A 13,234-nucleotide genomic window follows, 5' to 3' on the forward strand; every position below is an offset into this window, starting at 1 on the left:
TGGTTTTCGGCGTTATAGCTCCCCGTGTAAGGGTATGTTCACACGCACTAATTACGGACGTAATTCGGGCGTTTTTGCCCCGAATTACGTCCGGAAAATAGCGCTGACAAACATCTGCCCATTGAAAGCAATGGGCAGACGTTTGTCTGTTCACACGAGGCGTAATTTACACGCCGCTGTCAAATGACGGCGCGTAAATAGACGCCCGCGTCAAAGAAGTGACCTGTCACTTCTTGGGGCGTAATTGGAGCCGCTATTCATTGACTCCAATGAATAGCAGCGCGCCTGCACATGCCGTTACGGCTGAAATTACGGGGATGTTTTCAGGCTGAAACATCCCCGTAATTTCATCCGTTACGGACGCCCTCGTGTGAACATACCCTAACTCTGATTCTTATATCAGCAGCTCCAGGTGAGACGCCGGGTACTTCTATGCCATGTACCAGTAGTAAAGAGACGATGCCGGGGTGACCTCACAGTCTTCATCTTGTACACTGGGATCCTGCCCGACATCTGTATGGACTGCAGCATGACACAGTGTAACGATCCCCCGGAGGACTGTGTATTCAGTAAGAACAGGCCACAGCTGTGTGCAGCCATGAAACGTTATAGCCGTGTAAAGACGGGCATCATATGTGATAACAGACACCGGCTTTATGGAATTGTCTCTCCATGAAGTTAAATCTGTGACAGAAAAAGGTAAAGTGAATGAACCTCAAAATTGTGCAGAACGTGCTATAGTAAGTTCTGCTCACTTACCACCAGGGGGAGTCCATGACACGCCGTCTATTAAAATTAACCCCTCGAAGTTCAAGCCATTTTTCGTTTTTCACTCCCCGCGTTCTATGAGCCATAACTTTCTAATTTTTCCATCAATAGAGCGGTGTGAGGGCTTATATTTGGCTGCAGGAGTTGTAGTTTCTACTGACGCTGTTTAAAGTACCATATAATGTACTGGGAAACGGAAAAAAAACAATCTTTGTGGGATGGAATTGTAAAAAACAGATTTTCTTTTGAGTGTAGTTTTTCGTCTTTACCGTGCGTCAAAAACAATAATTTAACTTTATTCTGCTGGGCAATACGATTACGGTGATACCAAATTTATATAGTTTTCTTCATGTTTTACTACCTTTACAAAGAAAAACTGTTAGAAAAAAAATGCTTTGTGTCGCCACATTCTGTAAGCCATAACTTTTTTTATCTCTTCGTTGATTGAGCGGTTTGAGGGCTTAATTTCTGTGGTTTTTATTAGTACAGTTTGGTTTTTTTATGGCGTTTTTATTTTTTACATTACTGTAGAGGAAAAGGTTTTTTTTTTAACTTATTTTTTTTTCACTACTAAACTTTATTTCACTTTTTTTTACACATATCATTAGTCCACCTGGGGGACTTGAACCCGCGATCTTTGGATCGCTGGTACAATACACTGCAATACTAACGTATTGCAGTGTAAAGTCATTTTTACAGGCTTCTGCCACAGGCAGAGTGAAGGCAGTCCTGGGGGCCATCATTAGGCAACCATTGGCGGCCCTCGATCGCACTATGGAGCCGCCGATGAGCTGTCGGAGGGAGGCGCCCCTCTCTATAACGCCTCAGATGCTGCGTTCCCGATTGAAAGCAGCATTTGAGGGGTTAAATGGCCAGCAACAGCGGGATCGCTGGCCGTTGCTCTCGAGTGTTGGCTGTAAAACACAGCCGACACCCGCAGCGTATGGAGCGTGCTCAGCCGCTGAGCACGCTCCATACTTCTTCCCTGCACCTTGACCTGCCGGTACGTCAAGGGGTTAAAATAAAATTTCTGGAAAAACTGCAGCACACGGTCTAGAAGTAAAGCAAATTGGGCCTTTTATTTCACCATAAGGCTGGGTTCACACGACCTATTTTCAGACGTAAACGAGGCGTATTATGCCTCGTTTTACGTCTGAAAATAGGGCTACAATACGTCGGCAAACATCTGCCCATTCATTTGAATGGGTTTGCCGACGTACTGTGCAGACGACCTGTCATTTACGCATCGTCGTTTGACAGCTGTCAAACGACGACGCGTAAAAATACAGCCTCGTCAAAAGAAGTGCAGGACACTTCTTTGGACGTTTTTGGAGCTGTTTTCGCATAGACTCCAATGAAAACAGCTCCAAAAACGGACGTAAAAAATGCAGCGAAAACGGCGCGAAAAACGCGAGTTGCTCAAAAAATGTCTGAAAATCAGGGGCTGTTTTCCCTTGAAAACAGCTCTGTATTTTCAGACGTTTTTGGTCACTACGTGTGCACATACCCTAACAATGCGATGTTTTGACCCAAGGACGGGTCTTTCTTGAGCTTTCACACTCGGAAACTTCTTACATTCTGTTTGTCATCTGTATCATTGACCTGAAAATAGTCAGACCAGCGTCCCCTCGCGGCTGCGCACAGAGCCCCGTGAATGTCATAATAAACTTGGTCTTGTCTTGAGGGGCAAAACTTCTTGGCCTGCTAAAAAATTGTGTAAGAGCAGAATATTCTCATCTTCAATAACGTGCCTAACGCTATATAAAGTTACGATTTCACCAGGGGACTGATCGTGAGCGTGTATCTCCCACCTATAGTTCATGCAATTACCCCCTTCCTCCTATTATCCAAATGTTTCAGGAAACCAGACAATACCCCATCCCCCATACATAACAGCAGCAGCGGAGGAGACATTTCTGCTGTGACCAGGCTTCCTGCGCCTCGGTATTTGCTTTTTGCCTAGGAACTGCTGACAGTCCCTCTGGAATCATCCTTATTGGGGAGTTTCACCAGCAGCAGCCAACCAGCCCGGAGCATGTATGAGACCACTCAGAGCTCACCTTACTATACGGTTCATATGTCACAACAATGCGTAGTGATGCAAATATGTGAATGCTGCCCACAGGAGATCTCCGCTCCAGACACATTTACCACAACAAGAATAATGAGCTGTGGTGGTTGTATTAAGTCGCCTATTTGTACACTATATGGAGAAAAGTATTGGGACATCTACACATTCCACCTACAGGAGCTCTTATGACATCCCATTATAAATGCATAGACATTAATATGGAGTTGGTCCCCCCTTTCCAGTAAAACAGCTTCCACTCTTCTAGGGGCTTTCTACAAGATTTTGGGCTGTCTGTGGTAATTTTTGCCCATTCATCCAGAAGAACATTTGTAAAGTCAGACACTGATGTTGGAGGAGGGGGCCGGGCTCATAATCTTTGTTCTAGTTCATCCCAAAGGTGTTGGACGGGGTTAAGGTCAGGACTCTGTGCGGCCAGTCAAGTTCTTCCACATCAAACCCCCAACCATGTCTTTATGGACCTTGTGCACTGTGGTAGTGTCATGAGGAACAAAAAAGGGACGAACCCCAAACTGTTCCCTCAAAGTTGGAAGCTACAATTGTCCAAAATGTCTTGTGTGTTGAAGCATTAAGATTTCCCGTCATTGGAATTAAGGGGCTGACCCCTGAAAAACACCCCACATTACCGCTCACCCACCAAACTTTACAGTTGGCACAATGCAGTCAGGCAGGTAACATTCTCCTGGCATTCACCAAACCCAGACTCGACCATCAGACCGTCAGAGAAGCGTCACTCCACAGAACGTGCCAGATAGAGAAGCGTCACTCCACAGAACACGTTTCCACTGCTCCATAGTCCCGTGGCGGGGGCTTTACACACCTCCATCTGACGCTTGACATTGTGCTTGGTGATGTTCGGATGGCATGCAGCTGCTCGGCCCCCGTGCCATGAAGCTCCTGGGCACAGTGTGCGGATGTTAATACCAGGGGAGGTCTGTACTTTGCAGTTATGGAGTCAGTGGAGCGTTGGTGACTTTTCTGCACTTGCTCCTCAGCACTCGGCCCCCCCACTCGGTAACTTTACGTGGTCTGTACTTCGTGGCTGAGTTGCTGCAGTTTCTTCCACTTTATAATAATATCACTCTCAGGTGATGGTGGAATATCTAGAGGGAAGACATTTCCGGAACTCACTTGTTACAATGGTGGTGTCCTATTACAGGAATTCAGTGGTCTCTTTACAACGACCCGTTCTATCACTAATATCTGTAAAGCTATTGCATGGCGAGGTGCTGGATTTTATACACCTGTGATAATGGGACCGAACGAAACACATCAATTCAATCGTTCTGAGGTATCTTCTAATAATTTTCTTCATATAGTGTATGTTTCTACATAGGTGAATTGTCAAAGTAATAGTAAAAAAAAACTTCGTAAAAGGATAACTTTTAAGATGGCAAAACAATCCAAAACTGTAAAGTAAATACAGGAGGAAAATAAGAGGACACATAAACCGGAGGACAATCAGAAAGTACACATGTATACCTGGAGAACAATCAGAAAGCACCCACATATACCCGGAGGACAATCAGAACGCACACACGTATACCTGGAGAACAATCAGAAAGCATACACGTATACCCGGCACACGTATATCTGGAAAACAATCAGAAAGCACCCACATATACCCGGAGGACAATCAGAAAGCATACACGTATACCCGGCACACGTATATCTGGAGAACAATCAGAAAGCACCCACATATACCCGGAGAACAATCAGAACGCACACACGTATACCTGGAGAACAATCAGAAAGCATACACGTATACCCGGCACACGTATATCTGGAGAACAATCAGAAAGCACACACGTATACCCGGAGGACACACACATACACAGGAGAACAAATGGAGGACACACAAATACAGGAGGACAAACACAGAAAAACACACATATACAGGAGGACAATCAGAGAAGGACACACGTATACAGGAGGACACACCTATACAGGAGGACACACGTATACAGGAGGACACACGTATGCATAAGAACTCTGAAGGGCTAAAATATAAATCTGAACATGGTGCACCGTAAGAAGCATTTTTTATCAGTTCCTGCTCATTTAAGGCTCTGCTACCATAGAAGCTAGTAATTACTTAAAGCCACAGTGGTTCCTATATGTGCTTACTGGTCCATAATGAACAAGTGACTGTTCTGCGGAAGTAATTTTTATCCTTGTCAGAAAGATTGGAAGCTGCCACCAGAGGGCAATATGCACCTGCTAGTGTTTTTTTTTTACTAAATACAGTCCTCAACATCGAAATTGCAACACCAAGAAGGAAAAGTTTTGGAATTGTGTAAATCACAGGATTGATAGACATGTTTTTCATATGCAAATGATAAAAAAATGGAATCAAAATATTCCAAACCTCTTGATTTATTCAGTATCTAGTATGAGCACCACGTGCAGAAATCCCCGCACTTGCAGTCCTCGGCAGCCATCACTGAGGTCATTACTGGTTGTCTGGGGAATGTTCTGCCACGCTGAATGCACTTGGGCCCACAAATCATCAGGATTGGCTGCTGGCCGCTCCCTTTATAACTGCCGATCAATGACGTCCCAGATGTGCTCGATGGGAGATAAGTCCGGAGACGCTGCAGGCCGCGGTTACACGTTTAGGCCACGCAGGCGGCTCACAGTACCAGCAACATGCGGCCTGGAGTTGTCCTGTTGAAAAACGGCTTCTGGGACACACGGGAAATGGGCGCACTACTGGATCCACGACCAAATCAATGTAACGCAGAGCTGTGAGTGCACCTGACCTAGACTAGAGGGTCCGGCTACCGTACATTATACAGCCCCACACCATAATCCTGGGAGTAGGACCGCTGTGACGTTCCCTTGTGAAGGCCTTTTCATAGTGTTGCCCACATGGTCTCCAGATCAATCTCCGGCTATCATTGCGTCCGAGATAAAAGCGGGACTCATTGCTGAAGAGGATAGACCTCCATTCCAGCCTCCATTGCCGTCTTGCTGTGCACCATGATCGCCTTTGAGAGCGGTGGCGTGTGGTCAATGGAAAACCTGTAGCCGAATGTCGTGTAAACGCCTTATAATGGTTTATCTGGACACCGGTTGTTGTCCTAGGTTTGGGATGTGACGTCACTTGCAGTACGGAATAGATCACTACGCTCCATTCTTTTAATCAAATGATCGGTCCGTGCAGAGGTTCACCTCCACGCACCTCTTGCTGTTATCACCGTTAGTTGTTCTCCCAACCTTCGGAATACACAATGTTGAACAGTGCGGACATCTCGGCCTAGGCACGTAGCGATCTGCCAAAGTGATAAACCAAGGTCTCTCAGTTCAAAGATTCTGTCCCTTTTAGTTTGCGACAAGTGGCGATAACTGGCACGTTGATGAACAGGAGGCATCGCACAATCATCCTGCACCACGCAATCCGATTTTTGAGGTTTCATGTGGCTAAAACAATTTTGCTTTCAATCTTGCTTTTATGCCCCCACGTGCCACAGATTGGAGCAGGTGATGGAAAATGTAATAATTTGCAGATCTTAGCGACACCTGATACTTCCTCGATTTGCAGAACTTTACAGCTTTTCCTTCTTGGGGTTGCAATTTAAATGTTGGGGAGGGTATTTGGAGTCCATTGCTTATTACCTACTAGCAGAGTACAGAAGTGCTCAGAGCCATTTAATAGTGTTCCGACAGCTGCTGAATTACAGAACTACGAGTTGTACAATTTCATCAACTCACATGTCAACCATGTGGGGAAAGATGTGAAGGATATGTAATGACTCTGGGGAGAGGCAAAAATTTGGTGCTTTCTTCCTGAGGGGACGCCATCGTTGTCTAAAATGAAGAATTAAGGGGCATGGAAGTGTATGATATCACTATTATAATAATGTTTATATAGCAACAACATATTGTGCATGCACTTTACAATTGGGGAAGTAACAAATGAGTAAAATGACAAGTAAACAAAACAAATCGACAAAAGTAGAGAAGTTCCAGACCATAAGAGCTTACAATCTATATGTAAAGGTTAGTGAAACAATAAGTACATGGTAATATTTTGTCCATAGAACCATCCCCTTGTGTTGGAAGAGTAATTGTAATAAGAAGCAGTCACCCAGCTGGTATCGGAGCATACACGGATCGGGGGTTCACGGGCAGGCTCCCACCATGTCGCTTCCTTCCAGGACTTTTGCCTTGATTTTTATCAATTTTTTTCATCCTTTTTATGCAATTTTGGTTTGTATACGTTTTACACGTTTTCTTTTGAACAATTTAAAGGATAAGCTTAATTTTTTGGTATTCAAACTGAGGCAATAACGACAGTTGGCATGCATTCAGTCTGGACCCAAAAAACACAATCGGAGAGTTTTCCCAATGCTAGTTCATTTACACTAGGATGAAGTTCTGTTGTAGCGTGTGCTGTATTGAATAACATAGTTCACACGTGTTCGGGAATATGGCGCAGAGGCTGAACAGGTTGTACCTGGTGCTGATCACAGCCACTTTACTGGCATTTCATATGACTTGTATGCCACGCTCATGTTTCCCCAGCATTACTGAAAATCGTTGTATGTGTCCTGTGAATCAAAAGGTTCATCTATCTGCCCAACCCCTACACCAACGTCTCTACCCTCTGCCAGTCACTGCACTGGTTGCCCATACCGTTCAGAATTAAATTAAAACTTATTACTCTTACCCACAAAGCTCTCCACAGTGCTGCACCTCCTTACATCTCCCTCATCTCTGTCTACCATCCTACCCGCACTCTACGTTCTGCCAACGACATTAGATTAAAATCCTCCATAATCCGAACCTCCAAGATTTCTCTAGGGGCTGTGTAGAGAGAAGAGGAGCGGACCTAGGACTGATCCCTGAGGAACCCCGATAGCAAGGGGAAGAGGAGAAGAAGTGGAACCAGCAAATGACACACTGAACGAGCGGTCAGAGAGATAGGAGGAAAACCAAGAGAGAGCAGCGTCCTTGAGGCCCATAGAGTGGAGCATGTTCAGTAGGAGTTTGTGGTCTACAGTGTCACAGGCGGCAGAGAGATCCAGAAGAATCAGGAGAGAAGATTTACCATCCGATTTAGCTGCCAAGAGATCATTTGAGACTTTAGTCAGGGCAGTTTCTGTGGAGTGTAGAGTGCGGAAACCAGATTGTAAGGGGTCTAGAATGGAGTTAGCAGAGAGATAGCGGATAAGGCGAGAGTAGACCAAGCGTTCCAGGAGTTTGGAGATGAAGGGCAGATTAGAGACTGGTCGGTAGTTGGCAGCGCTGGATGGGTCGAGAGTTGGTTTATCAGTAATGGGTTTATAATGACATGTTTAATAGAGGAGGGAAAGATACCAGAGGAAAGAGAGAGGTTAAAAATTTTGGTCAGGTGACTAGTGACAGCCAGGGAGAGGGACTGGAGGAGCTGTGAGGGGAGAGGGTCACTAGGACAGGTAGTGAGGTGATAAGAAGAGAGGAGCCTGGAGACAGCCGGGGAGAGGGACTGGAGGAGGTGTGAGGGGAGAGGATCACTAGGACAGGTAGTGAGGTGATAAGAAGAGAGGAGCCTAGAGACAGCCGGGGAGAGGGACTGGAGGAGGTGTGAGGGGAGAGGATCACTAGGACAGGTAGTGGGATGAGAAGGAGAGGAGCCTAGTGACAGTCGGGGAGAGGGACTGGAGGAGGTGTGAGGGGAGAGGGACTGGAGGAGGTGTGAGGGGAGAGGGACTGGAGGAGGTGTGAGGGGAGAGGGTCACTAGGACAGGTAGTGGGATGAGAAGAAGAGAGGAGCCTAGTGACAGCTGGGGAGAGGGACTGGAGGAGGTGTGAGGGGAGAGGATCACTAGGACAGGTAGTGGGATGAGAAGAAGAGAGGAGCCCAGTGACAGCCGGGGAGAGGGACTGGAGGAGGTGTGAGGGGATAGGATCACTAGGACAGGTAGTGAGGTGATAAGAAGAGAGGAGCCTAGTGACAGTCGGAGAGAGACTGGAGGAGGTGTGAGGGGAGAGGATCACTAGGACAGGTAGTGGGATGAGAAGAAGAGAGGAGCCCAGTGACAGCCGGGGAGAGGGACTGGAGGAGGTGTGAGGGGATAGGATCACTAGGACAGGTAGTGAGGTGATAAGAAGAGAGGAGCCTAGTGACAGTCGGAGAGAGACTGGAGGAGGTGTGAGGGGAGAGGATCACTAGGACAGGTAGTGGGATGAGAAGAAGAGGAGCCTGGAGACTTCTTCTGTTATTGGGTCAAATACTGAAAGTGAAGAAGAGGGAGTGCGGGAGGGAAGGGGATCCATGTTACTAGGGGACTGGGAGATAATATCATGCCGGATGTTGTCCATTTTAATTTTAAAATTCCCAAGACAATCAGATTAATTACCAACATCCACAGTTTTCCAAAAATTTTTAGACCGACCTATAACATTCCCTAATCTGACTCCTTTCTCTGGTTCCCCTTTTTCATTAGTCATGTGAACTTGACCCCTTCATTCAGCAGTGTCCCCCACACTCCTTGCACCCTAATACACTTCATGTCCGTCATACACGGATACCGGCTGGTGACCGGCGCCTGCAGCTTTATGTTACTACCCCATGTGTATAAAAGATGGCCGGACCATTGTACTTAACAAGCACTTTTCACACTTTGTCTCTCCCTTATTTCCTCATAGATTGTAAGCTCTTGTGATCAGCGTCCTCACTCCTCTCCTCATAGATTGTAAGCTCTTGCGAGCAGGGCCCTCACTTCTCCTCTCCTCATAGATTGTAAGCTCTTGTGATCAGCGTCCTCACTCCTCCTCTCCTCATAGATTGTAAGCTCTTGCGAGCAGGGCCCTCACTCCTCCTCTCCTCATAGATTGTAAGCTCTTGTGATCAGCGTCCTCACTCCTCCTCTCCTCATAGATTGTAAGCTCTTGCGAGCAGGGCCCTCACTCCTCCTCTCCTCATAGATTGTAAGCTCTTGTGATCAGCGTCCTCACTCCTCCTCTCCTCATAGATTGTAAGCTCTTGTGATCAGCGTCCTCACTCCTCCTCTCCTCATAGATTGTAAGCTCTTGCGAGCAGGGCCCTCACTCCTCTTGTTTGAGTTGTAAATAAGTTTTGTCACTATGTAATGTCTGATATTCTGTACAATGTTCCCCCTGAATTGTAAAGTTCTGCAGAATATGTTGGCGCTATATAAAGATTTTTATTATTATTATTAAAAGGTCCAAAAACTAAGTAGAACTGGTTAACACGGAGGTCATTTTCTGAACCAGTACAAACGTAAAACGTGCGTGACCGCGGCCCCCGTCTGTTATCACGGCTCCATCTTTCTAGGAGCTTTATGTGTAAACATTATGGACGTCGTTGTCGGGAGCAGCTGGACCGGTTTCCTGTAGATCGGGAGCGTCCGGTGGGGCCGTTTTTTCAAGTATCATACTGCGAGGTAAGGATGCTCTGATCATATTCTTGTTGCCATGGAGATAGCATCGTTAGGATTAATTAGGCCGGGTCCCCAGTGAGTCCTGGTCTCCGTGTTGCTAGGTTACAGGCTCCCAGGAATGTCTCAGTTTTAACCCTTTGCATGTTTCTACACATGTTTGGCACTGCAATATAACCAGGTTGTTTCATGGACAGCACATGAATCTGTCATTCCTGCATACAGATAGCGCTCCAGCCATCTTGTGGCCCCCAGCAGTACAAGGTTTTGGTTATCTCTCCGATGATAGTATAATGATCAAAATAGGGAACGAGAAAAAAAATGATATTTGCAGAATGGTTCAGGCCGTTTCCAAGTTGGGAATATAAAAGCACCGAGTAAGAGCCGCCATGCACTGCCCTGAAGAATCTGCACCCAGCCGCCATTAATGCCAACCGGATCGGGTCAACATTCATATTGACCCATTCCCAGAAGAGTTGACCCCATAACGTGTACATGAGGGTCTCTATAGGCAATGATGTAGCTTGATACCGGGGACCTGGTGTTTGAGGGGGCCTAAAGACACCCCTGCTGCCTTAGAGGATTCTATAAATGGCAGGTGATGGTTGGAGGAACCTCTCACTATATTGTGCCTGATGGATTCTTATATTATTATCTGGTCCAAAGCTTCACGACTGCACTTTCCTTGCGATATATGAGAAGGATAAAGGGGAGGTATAAAGTATTGGGGGCTGCCGTGCTCTGGATGTATTCAGTCTGGTCTAGTGTTCTGTACATAGAGGTGCCGCGCTCTCCTGGAGGCGCACCTTCTATGCCTCCAAGGCTTTGTTCTTGTGTTTTGTAACTGCAGAATAATCCCTTTCAGATGTGACATCGATAATCGCGACGTTCTCTCCGGATGTATTTTAATATGCAAATGTGATTTGGTTTAGTGTGAGAAAAATCGCCAATCACAATACATACAATTCAGAGGCGCTCCAGTTCTGGAAGCAAACAAGGTATCGGGGCACCACTGCAGCGCCCGGCCGGGAGGTCACATGATTATGCAGGGTTTTTGGGGTGGTCTTCGGACCCAGTACTGGTGGTGAATGAGGGTAGGAAAGCTTAGTTACTGGCAGCACATGTGATGTCGTTCCCCAGCTCCGGGTCATCATGGCGCACACTGTACAACAATTCTCTACAGCAAGGGTTAACAGAGTACGCATTCCTGTGGGGGTAGGAGGTATTTTGGGTGGGGCGGATGTCAGTGTAAGTGATACCATTGGAGGGGGAGGCTGGAGGAAACCCAAATATTAAGAGACTGAGGTCTGTCCCACCCAGGGGGTTGTTGGTAGCAGCATTTCAGGGGGGGGGGGGACCCCTTGTAACTTGCACTGTACATTATTGCAAAAAGTAGCCGAGGCTTTTTATAATATTGGATGACAACCAAGGAGAGCAGCATGTGATACATTGTATACACAAGGCCCTGCGCCCTCCCTCTGTCTGCTCTCCTCACCATCCAGGCTTTCCTCCCCGGCCTCCCCCTCCCTTCTCATTTCCTTCCCCTCTAACTGAGGCCACAACTGTGGAATTCATTGACGTCAGCAGATCTATTCCTGGACGGGGCTTTAGATTCTGTTTATTTATTTCCTGACAGCTTCCATGAACACTGTGACCCCCCATCCTTCCTCCTGTCTCTGCCCCCTGCTTATTCCTCGCACTCCTCTCACCCTTGTAATTCCCCCGCTCTGCACACACCAACGCCTGATCTCTGCCCCCCCTCCACCTGGAGCATTATGTGGCCCTCACCGCAGGCTCTGCTTGTGTTTGTCTAGATTTATGACTCTTCTCCCTCGGACTGCTTGATTTTGTTGTTGAATATTCACATAGAATCTCCTCCGCACACTTCAGACATTATTAATAATAACCTTTATGTGTATTTCACTGGCTGGGCACACGGATCCTTACATAACAGGTGCTCTACTTACATCTGCTCTATCAGCGGACCTGTAAAATAAAGTATAAAGAACTTTTCTAAATAAACGTAGTGTTGATGCTTCTGCCTGTAGATCCAAAGCTTTGTCACACACACACTGGAGGAATATCTGGAATACATCCACATCCATGACTATCCTGCAGGAGATTCAAGTCCTCTACATTCGATTATCCTCTAGATCCTTCACATAATATATTGTTAAATATACGCATCCATGACTATCCTCTACATAATATATTGTTAAACATACACATCCATGACTATCCTCTACATAATATATTATTAAACATACACAGCCGTGACTATCCTCTACATAATATATTATTAAACATACACATCCGTGACTATCCTCTACATAATATATTATTAAACATACACATCCGTGACTATCCTCTACATAATATATTATTAAACATACACATCCGTGACTATCCTCTACATAATATATTATTAAACATACACATCCATGACTATCCTCTACATAATATATTATTAAACATACACATCCGTGACTATCCTCTACATAATATATTATTAAACATACACATCCATGACTATCCTCTACATAATATATTATTAAACATACACAGCCGTGACTATCCTCTACATAATATATTATTAAACATACACATCCGTGACTATCCTCTACATAATATATTGTTAAACATACACATCCATGACTATCCTCTACATAATATATTATTAAACATACACATCCGTGACTATCCTCTACATAATATATTATTAAACATATACATCCGTGACTATCCTCTACATAATATATTATTAAACATACACATCCGTGACTATCCTCTACATAATATATTATTAAACATACACAGCCGTGACTATCCTCTACATAATATATTATTAAACATACACATCCATGACTATCCTCTACATAATATATTGTTAAACATACACATCCGTGACTATCCTCTACATAATATATTATTAAACATACACATCCGTGACTATCCTCTACATAATATATTGTTAAACATACACATCCATGAC

The sequence above is a fragment of the Rhinoderma darwinii genome, chromosome 12 (assembly GCF_050947455.1).
Source record: "Rhinoderma darwinii isolate aRhiDar2 chromosome 12, aRhiDar2.hap1, whole genome shotgun sequence".
Classification (NCBI taxonomy): Eukaryota; Metazoa; Chordata; class Amphibia; order Anura; family Rhinodermatidae; genus Rhinoderma; species Rhinoderma darwinii.